Here is a 13,353-nt window from a genome sequence, read left to right on the forward strand (position 1 = left end):
ACAGGTAATCATCAAGTGATCCATCCCCTGTCACCCATTCCCAGCTTCTAGTAAATGGAGGCCAGTGGCACAATCCCTGCCCACCCTGACTCAAACCCATTCATGGACCTATCCTCCATGAATGTATCTAGTTCATTTTGAACCCTTTTTTAGTCTTGGCCTTCACAACATCCTCTGGCAGAGGGTTCCACAGATAAACTGCGTTGTGTGAAGAAAGACTTCCTTCTGTTTGTTTTAAACCTGCTGCCTGTTAATTTCATTTGGTGACCCATTTCACTGGGAAGGTTTAATTAATGACTTGCAAGCAATCTGAGACACTTGGGCAGAAGGTGTTCATAAAAATACAAACTGCAAGGATTGTTGCATCTAGCACGTCTTCCTCCTCTCCTCAGTGATGGAGAACCAGACAGAAGTGAGCGATTTTGTCCTCTTAGGCCTGACCAATCTCCAGGGGCTGAAGAACTTCCTCTTCCCTTTCTTCCTCCTGCTCTACATAGCCAATGTGTTGGGTAACGGGGCCATTATAGTCATGGTAATAGCCGAGTCCCAGCTCCACACCCCATGTACTATATCCTGGGCAACCTCTCCAGCCTGGTCATCTGCTTTTCCACGGTTGCTGTGCCCAAGATGCTGTCTGGTTTCCTGTCTGAGAAACAAACCATAACCTTTGCCAGCTGCTTGGCACAGCTCCACTTTTTCCACCTCTTCGGCAGCAGTGAGGCCATGCTGCTGGCTGTCATGGCCTATGACCACTACGTAGCCATCTGCAAGCCACTGCACTACAAGCTGGTCATGAGCCCACAGACCTGCCTGTTCCTGGCAGCAGCCACCTGGTCCACTGGCTTCCTGCATGCGCTGATGGCCACAGTGGTGACCTCCGACCTGCATTTCTGTGGCTCCTACCTCGTCCACCACTTCATCTGTGACATCAAGCCCCTGCTGAGCCTTGCCTGTGGCAGCACCCGCCTCAAGCTGACCCTGCTCAATATCGATGTCCTTGGTCTGAGTTCCTTCGTCCTCATGCTCTTCTCCTACATCTACATCATCTCCTTCCTCCTCCTTAAGGTCCACTCGTGGGAGAGTAGGAAAAAGGCCTTCTTCACCTGTGCATCCCACCTCACCATGGTGTTTCTTTTATATATGCCATCCATTAGCAATTACATGATTTTCTTTCCCAGTTTCCCCTGTGAAAGAGACATGATACCCACCCTCATGTACTGCATCGTCACCCCAGTTCTGAACCCCCGATCTACACCCTGAAAAATAAGGAGGTAAAATCCACCCTGAAGGAATTCCTAAACAGAAAACTTTTACCTGAAAGGATTTGAGTTAAATGAAGGTTTCAGAGTAGCAGCCGTGTTAGTCTGTATCCGCAAAAAGAACAGGAGTACTTGTGGCACCTTAGAGACTAACAATTTTATTTGAGCATAAGCTTTTGTGGGCTACAGCCCACTTCATTGGATGCACAGAATGGAACATATATTGAGGAGATATATATACACATACAGAGCGCATGAAAAGGTGGGAGTTGTCTTACCAACTCTGAGAGGCCAATTAAGTAAGAGGGGAAAAAAAACTTTTGAAGTGTTAATCAATATAGCCCAGTACAGACAGTTTGATAAGAAGTGTGACAATACTTACAATGGTTGTAATGGCTCAGCCATTCCCAGTCTCTCTTTAAGCCTAAGTTGATTGTATCTAATTTGCATATCAATTCAAGCTCAGCAGTTTCTCGTTGGAGTCTGTTTTTGAAGCTTTTTTGTTGCAAAATTCAATGACAGACCTGTGGGTGGCAATTTTGGGGCGGTCTCCCGTCACTGTAAAAAAAAAAAAAATTCTAGCTACAGAAACTACCTACCTTGCAAAAGAGGGCTGTAACCGCCACTCTATAGAATCATTCTAGTGCTGTCTTTCCCTTTCTCTCTCACACCCTGTCCTGACTTATTTAATCCGAAGTAGAACAGTTTCAACAGGAGAGATTGAGGGAGCCCCACTTCAGAATAATGCATAGCCCAATGGTAGACGATGCACCAAAGATGTGGGACATCCCTGTTCAAATCCTTTCTCCCCCTCATGTGGCTGAGGGACTAGAACCTGGGTTTCCCACATCCCAGGTGAGTCTTGTAACCACTGGGCTAAAAGTTATGAGGGAGGTTCCCCTGCAGGCCCGTTTTGTGTGAGTTCACCTACAGGGGCCTGAGTTCTGATCATGGCTGGATGCAGTTCACCTGCCAAAAGGAAGAAACATTATGTGTGCAGGGAACTTTGACTGCAAGAACTTGGGCACCAAATTTAGGCACATCCAGGGTTTGGAGGGGGGATTGTGAATCCCAGTGTGGCCTGTTTCTGGGATTTAGGTGCCCAAAGTGTCAGGTAGATGTCTAAACCCCTTTGAGTGTCTAGCGTCAGATGCTTGACATGATTAATTTTAATAACAAGGTGGAAGGATCTCAGTACAAAGCAGGAAAAGAATACATTAAATAATAGTTTGGTAAGTTGCATGCATTGAAGGCCTTGTCTACACTTGCAAGTTAGAGCACATTAAATCAGCCCTGGGCACCCTAACTCCTGAGGTGTCCACACTGCCAAGGCACTTAGCCTGGACTATGTGGCTGGAGCACCCCTGGTAATCTACCTCCACGAGAAGCATAGAGCTTTCTGCGCCCAGGCTGAACTGCTAGGGTGTCAGTGTGGACAATGTGTTGCATTACTGCACTATGATTGGTCTCCAGAAATGTCCCATAATCCCTTGAAGTCAAGTGGCCACTCTCCTCATTGTTTTGAACTCCGCAGCAGGCATGCAGATATCCCCTTTCAAACCTCCATTTCTGACAGCCGGCATGCTTATCTGCTCCGGGACACAAAGCAAATCATTATTGTGGAATGCTCCTGCTGCAGAGGCAGGCATTTGTGCGTGTGTGTGTGAGAGAGAGGTGGGGCTGATGTTGGGTTTCCCCCTTCCCCCTGCCGCTGTCTAAACGTACAAGACAGCATGCTGACACACTCTGCCCCCCAAAACACACTGTTGTCTCTCCCCCCACATACACACAACATACTCCCTGTCACACTCCACCCCACCATTTGAAAAGCAGCTGGCAATCTAGTAGGATGCCCTGGAACAATGGCATTGGGAAACCTGCATCATGTGATGCTGTGCCTGCCCCATTAGGCATTGCAAACCCTTTCCAAAGTACACTGCAGCCACTTGCACACTGGGATAGCTACCACAATGCACTGCTTTCTATGGCGTTGCAAGAGCTACTAATTTCTGAAACCCGATGCGGCCCTCAGGCCAAAAAAGTTTGCCCACCCCTGGGCTAGACACACCTGTCATGAATTGCCTTCATTTACATGGTCCTTCCTCAGCACGGGGTGGGAAGCTGACCTACATGACCTCTTGAGAGACCTTCCAGTCCTACATTTCTATGTTTTCTATGAAAGGATTGGCTTTTCTTTAAAAAAAAAATGTTGATTTTTTCATCAGAAAAGCAAATCTCAATTTATTAATCTCCTCTTTATAACAACCTCTTATGTACTTTACGATTGTTATCATGTACCCCCTCAGTCTTCTCTTCTCCAGACTAAACAAATCATTTTTTTTTCAATCATAGGTCATATTTTTCTAGACATTTAATCTTGTTTGTTGCTTTCCTCTGGACTTTCTCTGATTTGCCACCATCTTTCCTGAAGTGTGGCACCCAGAACTGGACACAATACTCCTGCTTAGGCCTTATCAGTGTTGAATAGAGTGGAAGAATTTGCTTGTGTCTTGCTTACATACATCCCAGAATGAGGTTCGCTTTTTTTGCAACAGTATTACATTGTTGGCTCACATTTAGTTTGTGATCCACTATAACCTAAGTTCCCTGTAAGATGTGCGGCCAAACAGCTGCACCACAGCCAATTTATTTCCACACAGGTGCTCAAGGTACTCGCCAGGGGAACTGCAGCAGCTAGGGGAGGGGCGCTCCTACCCCGGCCCCAACTCTGCTGCGGCACAGCCCGGGCTCGGCCCAAGCATGGCTGGAGCGTCCTGGACCCAGCCACAGACCCTGCTGGGGTGGTGCATGCAGGGAGTCCTGGACCCAGCCACAGCCCAGGTGGCATTGAGGGAGCAGCCTGGACTCAGCCACAACCAGGACGGCCCTTCCCTAGCTCAGACCTGCTGGGGCTGAGGGAGGGGCACTTATCTTCCAGCCCCAGAAATGCCGTGATGCGGAGATGCACCTCTCCCCCCCAGCCCAGGAGCTGCTGCAGGGAGAGATAGCTGGGGGGAGTCCTCTCTCCCTGCCATAGCCACTGAGCACCCTCTTGTACCCCAAACCCCTCATCCTCAGCACCACCCTAGGGCCCGCACCCCGAGCCAGAGCCCTCACACCTCTGCACCCCGACCCTCTTCCCCAGCCCTGAGCCCCCTCACATACTCTGAACCCCTTGGCCCCACTCCTACCAGATGAATTATTTATGTGCCCCAATATGGAGGTGATGTGCGACACATCACATTCATATTGGGGCACATAACAAAATCCATGCTGCATATGAGTGAGAAACATTAGAGGGAATACTGACTATAATGCCCAGATTCTTTTCTGCAGTACTCCTTCCTAAGTAATCATTTCCCAACTATACATGTGAATTTCATTTTTCTTTCATAAGTGATATACCCTTCCAGGTTGACAATGAACCATTGATAACGATGCTCTGAGAATGGTTTCCCAACCAATTGTGCACTTATGGTATAGTAGGTTCATCTAGACTGAATTATGAGACAGTATCAAAAGCCTTAGTAAAGCTGAAGTATCTTACATCTATTGCTTCCCCCCTATCCACAAGGCTTGTTACCCTGTTAAAGAAGGATATTAGGCTGGTTTGACACCATTTGTTCTTGACAAAGTCATGTTGATTGTTACTTATCATCTTATATTCTTCTAGGTGCTTTCAAATTGATGGTTTGATTATTTGCTCCTTTATTTTTCCAGGTACCAAAGTTAAGTGAACTCAATAGGCGTTAGGTGCCTAACTCATTTAGGTGATTGTCTAAATCCTATTAGGTATGTATCTACATCCTCAGATGCCTAAATGCCTTTGGAAATATGCTCAAGCCTCTGAGTTCTGGATCTTTGTTCAGTCCAATTCAGATGCTTATACTTCAATTCTGGTTTCCCATAGAGTGGATTTTTTCCTACATTGTTATAATATTTTAGCTTCAAGAAGAATCCAGTTTATTTAGGTATGTTATGGAATTGAAGAGCTTATAACAAAGCACTCTTCCTTATCTACAGATGCAAAACATCAGCGCATTCTCAGACTCTGAAATTATTACTCTTTCTTCCCTTTTTTTCTATCTTTCTTTCTTACAGTTCATATTTTTCATTTTTTTCACTCATCTCTCAATCACTCCATTTTCTCTGTTTCATTCTATTTTCAGTTGGATTCTGCACAGAGGATATGACTACTGACTTTTGGAAGCAGTAACACATGAGGTAATGGAATAGTTGATTGCTGCTGGAACACTCGGGGGATGGAAGGGCATAAAGAAAGAGATATGAGCTAGGCTTCCCCTGGCCGTCTCTAAGACCAGCCACCTGGCCTCATCTCTCTATGCCCCTGCTCTCTTCTATAAGTAGGGCCCTACCAATTTCATGGACATGAAAAATGCATTATGGACCATGAAATAAGCCATTCCCCACTTAATCCGATGTGCCCTTGTTCCTAGGAGTTCCCCAGTAAAGGGGGCCGCTATCTCCAGGTGGGCAGGGGGGGAAAGGACTTGTCCATCTCCTTCACAGCTGCCTTTGAGGCGGGAGACCAGACCCACCTCCAGGTGCATCCCCCTGCTGCAGGACGCTCTCTGGGACTGGGCAGCAGCCCCAGACATTCCTGCAGCTGGAGAAGACTTGTGGAGTTGTGTCCGATCTTCCCTGTGCTGCTGGGAGCACCCCAACAATGGGGGCTCCTAACTCTGGCTGGGCAGGGGAGGGACAGGACTCCATCTCCGGGAACCTCCTGCGGCTGCAGGAAGCTCTGCAGTTGCTGCCTTCACAGGCAGCTCTGAAGGCAGCACAGAAGCAAGGGTGGCAATCCCGTGACCCCCCTACAACGGGTTTGCGACCCCCCCCACACACAATCCCCTTTCGGGTTGGGACCCCCACAGTTACAACACCGTGAAATTTCAGATTAAACAGCTGAAAATGTGACATTTACCAATTTTCAAATTCTATGGCCGTAAAATTGACCATAATAGACCATGGATTTGGTAGGGCTCTATCTATAAGAGTCTTCATCTGACACAAGCTAATGTAATCATGCCTGTTGATTGAGTGGCAGAAATCTTTGCAGCACAGCTCAGGGGGAAGCCAGAACTGATTATCTTTATTATAGTTGCAACTAATAAAATTATGCAAAACAAACAAACATAAAACAACCCCTATGTACAACAGTATCGTTAAATTTCAAAGTCAAACTCTACTCTTGGCAGTTAGAAAATGCCAGCTTTACAACCTTACTTCAGCACCTTTGTTCATATGCATTATGCTATGGGATTTAATCACATTAACATATACTGTTTTCTTGCCCAAGAGCCTTGCCTTGTTCAGTGTGTGGGGAAATAGAACAGGGGGGGCTTATTTTTGATAGCCAGAGCTTTAAATCTGTGAGCCCCGAAATAAACCCTCCAACAGAGATCTGTTATGCTGATGGCCTTTACACAGAGTAGGGCAGGCCTAAAGCCTGAACAAAACTGAACAACACAATTCTCTGCCAAACTCGGTCAAAAGTAATGAACAGAGGAGGGAGGGAAAGGGGGAAGAAAGAAACACAGAATAATACTAGAAGCTACAGTAAAAACTTGCTTTAGCAATATAATAACCGCAAGTTTATGAAACTGCTTGAAAAATAGATATACATTAAGAAATATACATTAAGAAATTGTCTTTGCAGAGAGTTAATCATCCTTGCTGCTGCAGCTGTTTGCAACATTTTCCAATTCCAGCTATCTGCAAAATTAACTAGTGATCGCTCTTCTTTAAGCGTCCCCTGGTAAACCCCCCCTAAAACCCTCACCGAACCCCCCCGGAAAATAACATGTGCCGTGTCTTGAGAAATGTACCCAAACTGGGGCCAAGCGCCACCCCTGCGGAAAACCGCCAAGTGCCCCTTTACCGAAATAAACAACCACTTTTCGGAAAATAATGAGGAAGGTGCTGGGGGGCGGGGGGCGCTGACCCCAATCCCAGTTTCTTAACTCATGACGTATTGTTTGTACTTTGCTTGCGGTTTAATGAAATAAAAACCCGCCTGTGTGTGGGGCTCGGGGTGTCAGTTTTCGAACTGCACCCCAAACGCATTTGGTATGTATTGCAATAAAGGCCTCAGGCTCTGAGTCTGTGAACTAAAATCACTGTGTGGGTGATTCTTTCCACGACAAGTGCATGGGATGGATGTACAAGGGGTAGAATCACAGTTACGCAGGGAACTGTAGATGTTCTGGCATTTCCTTATTATTGAGTGCTTAAATTTACAACCAAATAGCATTTTATAGATACAGGTATATAGATGATACATTGCCCCTCTCTACTGCCATTTCCCCGACTATGAAACGGAGATGATAACACATAGCAGGAGTGGGAAGGTTTAATAAATGACTGCTAGGCACTCTGAGACCTTGGGTGGCAGGTGCTTGTTGAAATACAAATTACAGCAATTCGTGCATCTCTTTCTGCAGTAGCATGTCTCCCTCCCATCCTCAGCAATGAAGAAGCAGACAGAGGTGAGTGAGTTTGTCTTCCTGGGCCTGACCAATCTCCCAGGGCTGAATCATTTCCTCTTCCCTCTCATCCTCCTGCTCTACATGACCAGCCTGCTGGGTAACGTGGCCATCACATGATTGGAATGTTGGTGTGAAGGGTACAGCTTGCTCAGGAAGGATAGACAGGGGGAAAAAGGGAGGAGGTGTTGCCTTGTATATTAAAAATGTACACACTTGGACTGAGGTAGAGATGGACATAGGAGACAGAAGTGTTGAGAGTCTCTGGGTTAGGCTAAAAGGGGAAAAAAACAAGGGAGATGTCATGCTAGGAGTCTACTACAGGCCACCTAACCAGGTGGAAGAGGTGGATGAGGCTTTTTTTAAGCAACTAACAAAATCATCCAAAGCCCAAGATTTGGTGGTGATGGGGGACTTCAACTATCCGGATATATGTTGGGAAAATAACACAGCGGGGCACAGACTATCCAACAAATTCTTGGACTGCATTGGAGACAACTTTTTATTTCAGAAGGTTGAAAAAGCTACTAGGGGGGAAGCTGTTCTAGATTTGATTTTAACAAATAGGGAGGAACTTGTTGAGAATTTGAAAGTAGAAGGCAGCCTGGGTGAAAGTGATCATGAAATCATAGGGTTTGCGATTCTAAGGAAGGGTAGAAGGGAGAACAGCAAAATAGAGACAATGGATTTCAGGAAGGCAGATTTTGGTAAGCTCAGAGAGCTGATAGGTAAGGTCCCATGGGAATCAAGACTGAGGGGAAAAACAACTGAGGAGAGTTGGCAGTTTTTCAAAGGGACACTATTAAGAGCCCAAAAGCAAGCTATTCCGCTGGTTAGGAAAGATAGAAAATGTGGCAAAAGACCACCTTGGCTTAACCATGAGATCTTGTATGATCTAAAAAATAAAAAGGAGTCATATAAAAAATGGAAACTGGGACAGATTACAAAGGATGAATATAGGCAAACAACACAGGAATGCAGGAGCAAGATTAGAAAGGCAAAGGCACAAAATGAGCTCAAACTAGCCACGGGAATAAAGGGAAACAAGAAGACTTTTTATCAATACATTAGAAGCAAGAGGAAGACCAAAGACAGGGTAGGCCCACTGCTTAGTGAAGAGGGAGAAACAGTAACAGGAAACTTGGAAATGGCGGAGATGCTTAATGACTTCTTTGTTTCGGCCTTCACCGAGAAGTCTGAAGGAATGCCTAACATAGTGAATGCTAATGGGAAGGGGGTAGGTTTAGCAGATAAAAATAAAAAAAGAACAAGTTAAAAATCACTTAGAAAAGTTAGATGCCTGCCAGTCACCAGGGCCTGATGAAATGCATCCTAGAATACTCAAGGAGCTAATAGAGGAGGTATCTGAGCCTCTAGCTATTATCTTTGGAAAATCATGGGAGACGGGAGAGATTCCAGAAGACTGGAAAAGGGCAAATATAGTGCCCATCTATAAAAAGGGAAATAAAAACAATCTAGGAAACTACAGACCAGTTAGTTTAACTTCTGTGCCAGGGAAGATAATGGAGCAAGTAATTAAGGAAATCATCTGCAAACACTTGGAAGGTGGTAAGGTGATAGGGAACAGTCAGCATGGATTTGTGAAGAACAAATCATGTCAAACCAATCTGATAGCTTTCTTTGATAGGATAACGAGCCTTGTGGATAAGGGTGAAGCTGTGGATGTGGTATACCTAGACTTTAGTAAGGCATTTGATACAGTCTCGCATGATATTCTTATCGATAAACTAGGCAAATACAATTTAGATGGGGCTACTATAAGGTGGGTGCATAACTGGCTGGATAACCGTACTCAGAGAGTTGTTATTAATGGTTCCCAATCCTGCTGGAAAGGCATAACGAGTGGGGTACCGCAGGGGTCTGTTTTGGGACCGGTGCTGTTCAATATCTTCATCAACGACTTAGATATTGGCATAGAAAGTACGCTTATTAAGTTTGCGGATGATACCAAACTGGGAGGGATTGCAACTGCTTTGGAGGACAGGGTCATAATTCAAAATGATCTGGACAAATTGTAGAAATGGGCTGAGGTAAATAGGATGAAGTTTAACAAAGACAAATGCAAAGTGCTCCACTTAGGAAGGAACAATCAGTTTCACACATACAGAATGGGAAGAGACTGTCTAGGAAGGAGTACGGCAGAAAGGGATCTAGGGGTTATAGTGGACCACAAGCTAAATATGAGTCAACAGTGTGATGCTGTTGCAAAAAAAGCAAACATGATTCTGGGATGTATTAACAGGTGTGTTGTGAGCAAGACACGAGAAGTCATTCTTCCGCTCTACTGTGCTCTGGTTAGGCCTCAGCTGGAGTATTGTGTCCAGTTCTGGGCACCGCATTTTAAAAAAGATGTGGAGAAATTGGAAAGGGTCCAGAGAAGAGCAACAAGAATGATTAAAGGTCTTGAGAACATGACCTATGAAGGAAGGCTGAAAGAATTGGGTTTGTTTAGTTTGGAAAAGAGAAGACTGAGAGGGGACATGATAGCAGTTTTCAGGTATTTAAAAGGGTGTCATAAGGAGGAGGGAGAAAACTTGTTCACCTTAGCCTCTAAGGATAGAACCAGAAGCAATGGGTTTAAACTGCAGCAAGGGAGGTCTAGGTTGGACATTAGGAAAAAGTTCCTAACTGTCAGGGTGGTTAAACACTGGAATAAATTGCCTAGGGAGGTTGTGGAATCTCCATCTCTTGAGATATTTAAGAGTAGGTTAGATAAATGTCTATCAGGGATGGTCTAGACGGTATTTGGTCCTGCCATGCGGGCAGGGGACTGGACTCGATGACCTCTTGAGGTCCCTTCCAGTCCTAGAATCTATGAATCTATGAATAACCACGGTAGTGGCCGAGCCCCGGCTCCACACCCCCATGTACTTCTTTCTGGGCAACCTCTCCAGCCTGGACATCTTCTTTTCTACAGTTACTGTGCCCAAAATGCTGTCTGGTTTCCTGTCAGAGCACCAGACCATCTCCTTTGCCGGCTGCCTGGCCCAGCTCCACTTTTTCCACCTCCTGGGCAGCAGTGAGGCCGTGCTGCTGGCCGTCATGGCCTATGACTGCTATGTTGCCATTTGCAACCCATTGCGCTACAGGCTGGTCATGAGTCCACAGACCTGCCTGCTCCTGGCAGCGGCCACCTGGTCCACCAGCTTCCTGCACGCCCTGATATCCACAGTCATGACTTCCCGGCTACACTTCTGCGGCTCCAACCTCGTCCCCCACTTCTTCTGTGATATCAAGCCCCTGCTGAGCCTTGCCTGCGGCAGCACCCACCTCAACCTGACCCTACTCAACATTGATGCTGGTGTCCTTGGTCTGAGTTCCTTTGTCCTCACACTCTTCTCCTACATCTACATCATCTCCTTCCTCCTCCTGAAAGTCCACTCCTGGGAAAGTAGGAGAAAGGTCTTCTCCACCTGCTCATCCCACCTCACTGTGGTGTCTCTATTCTATATGCCAGTCCTTGGCAACTACATGATTTCCTCACCGGGTTTCCCCTCTGAAAGAGACATGATACCCACCCTCATGTACTGCATCATCACCCCAGTTCTGAACCCCCTGATCTACACCCTGAGAAATGAGGAGGTGAAAACAGCACTAAAGAAATTCCTGAACAGAAAACTCTTCCCTAAATGAACATGAATTAAATAAAGACCCCCCAAAAAATTACAAGAAAAACATTTTAGTCTTTTTGACCCAGATTTTTGTTTTTTAAGAACAGTACATTTCCCCGCCCCCCAGTTTCCCCTTAGTGGTGTCACTGCAGGGCAGAATTAAAGTTATGTGGGAACCCAAATGTCATTTCTTATTGTCAGATGTTTCGATTTTGTTTAATTAGAATGGTGACTATCCAGTGTCCTTTTCGGAAAAATTACAACATCTTTGTAATATATTTAGCACAAAATGAGTGACATGTGCTCTGAACATTAACTCCACTTTATAGTCTACTATTGGATAAACTTTGAGTTAGAGACATAATGTGGGGGAGACAAATGGGAATGACCGTTAATCGTATAAAATAAATAAAATTATTCAAATAGAGAATGTGCATAATATTTCTCTGAGTTTCACTCTCTGGGAAGCTGGAAAACCTTGTGATAGGTCAGATTTAAGTATCAGGGAGTAGCCGTGTTAGTCTGTATCTACAAAAACAACAAGGAGTCTGGTGGCACCTTAAAGATTAACAGATTTATTTGGGCATAAGCTTTCGTGGGTAAAAACCTCACTTCTTCGGATGCATAGAGTGAAAGTTACAGATGCAGGCATTATATACTGACACATGGAGAGCAGGGAGTTACTTCGCAAGTGGAGAACCAGTGTTGACAGGGCCAATTCAATCAGGGTGGATGTAGTCCACTCCCAATAATAGATGAGGAGGTGTTAATTCCAGGAGAGGAAAAGCTGCTTCTGTAATGAGCCAGCCACTCCCAGTCCCTATTCAAGCCCAGATTAATGGTGTTAAATTTGCAAATGAATTTTAGTTCTGCTGTTTCTCTTTGAAGTCTAGTATCAGGGGGTAGCCGTGTTAGTCTGTATCTACAAAAATAACAAGGAGTCTGGTGGCACCTTAAAGACTAACAGATTTATTTGGGCATAAGCTTTCGTGAGTAAAAACCTCACTTCTTCGGATGCTATCCGAAGAAGTGAGGTTTTTACTCACGAAAGCTTATGCCCAAATAAATCTGTTAGTCTTTAAGGTGCCACCAGACTCCTTGTTATCTTTGAAGTCTGTTTCTGAAGTTTTTTTGTTCAATGATAGTGACTTTTAAATCTGTAATAGAATGACCAGGGAGATGGAAGTGTTCACTTACTGGCTTTTGTATGTTACCATTCCTGATGTCCGATTTGTGTCCATTTATTCTTTTGCGGAGGGACTGTCCGGTTTGGCCAATGTACATGGCAGAGGGGCATTGCTGGCACATGATGGCATATATAACATTAGTAGGTGTGCAGGTGAATGAGCCCTTGATGGTGTGGCTGATATGGTTGGGTCCTCTGATGGTGTCGACAGAGTAGATATGGGGACAGAGTAGGCAACAAGGTTTGCTACAGGGATTGGTTCCTGGTTTGGTGTTTCTGTGGTGTGGTGTGTAGTTGCTGGTGAGTATTTGCTTCAGGTTGGGGGGTTGTCTGTAAGTGAGGACTGGCTTGCCTCCCAAGGTCTGTGAGAGTGAGGGATCATTTTCCAGGATAGGCTGTAGATCGTGGATTTAAGGTTATATGGGTGAACCACAAATTAACATGTTTGGATTTCTTACACACTAATTAGGAAATTCTCGGTTTTATTTTCTCTATAATTTACAATAGTCATTAAACCTAGTTGATAAGTGAGAGCCAGCATGGATTTTTAAGAACAAATCATGTCAAACCAGAGGCAACACATGGGGAGCACAAGGGGTCACGTGCCCCTCTGATTTCTGCAAGGTTTTGCCAGCCCCACTCGGTTATATGGTGCGGCTGGGTCCCCTCCCTGCACGGCAGCTGGGAGAGCCAGCGAGCTGTGAGCTGTGCACCACAGAGAGGCAGGAGCAACAGCTGGGAGGGGCTGCTGCTTTACAGGAGGGGAAACT

General features: G+C 45.4%; 2 pseudogenes; both read left to right on the plus strand.

The window, feature by feature from the left end:
- The first annotated feature begins 385 nt into the window (after positions 1 to 385).
- Positions 386 to 1,328, plus strand: LOC101948533 (olfactory receptor 12D1-like; annotated as a pseudogene).
- Positions 1,329 to 7,747: 6,419 nt separating this feature from the next.
- On the plus strand, positions 7,748 to 11,419 carry LOC101932691 (olfactory receptor 12D1-like; annotated as a pseudogene).
- Positions 11,420 to 13,353: the final 1,934 nt, after the last annotated feature.

The sequence above is a fragment of the Chrysemys picta genome, chromosome 13 (assembly GCF_011386835.1).
Source record: "Chrysemys picta bellii isolate R12L10 chromosome 13, ASM1138683v2, whole genome shotgun sequence".
Lineage (NCBI taxonomy): Eukaryota > Metazoa > Chordata > Testudines > Emydidae > Chrysemys > Chrysemys picta.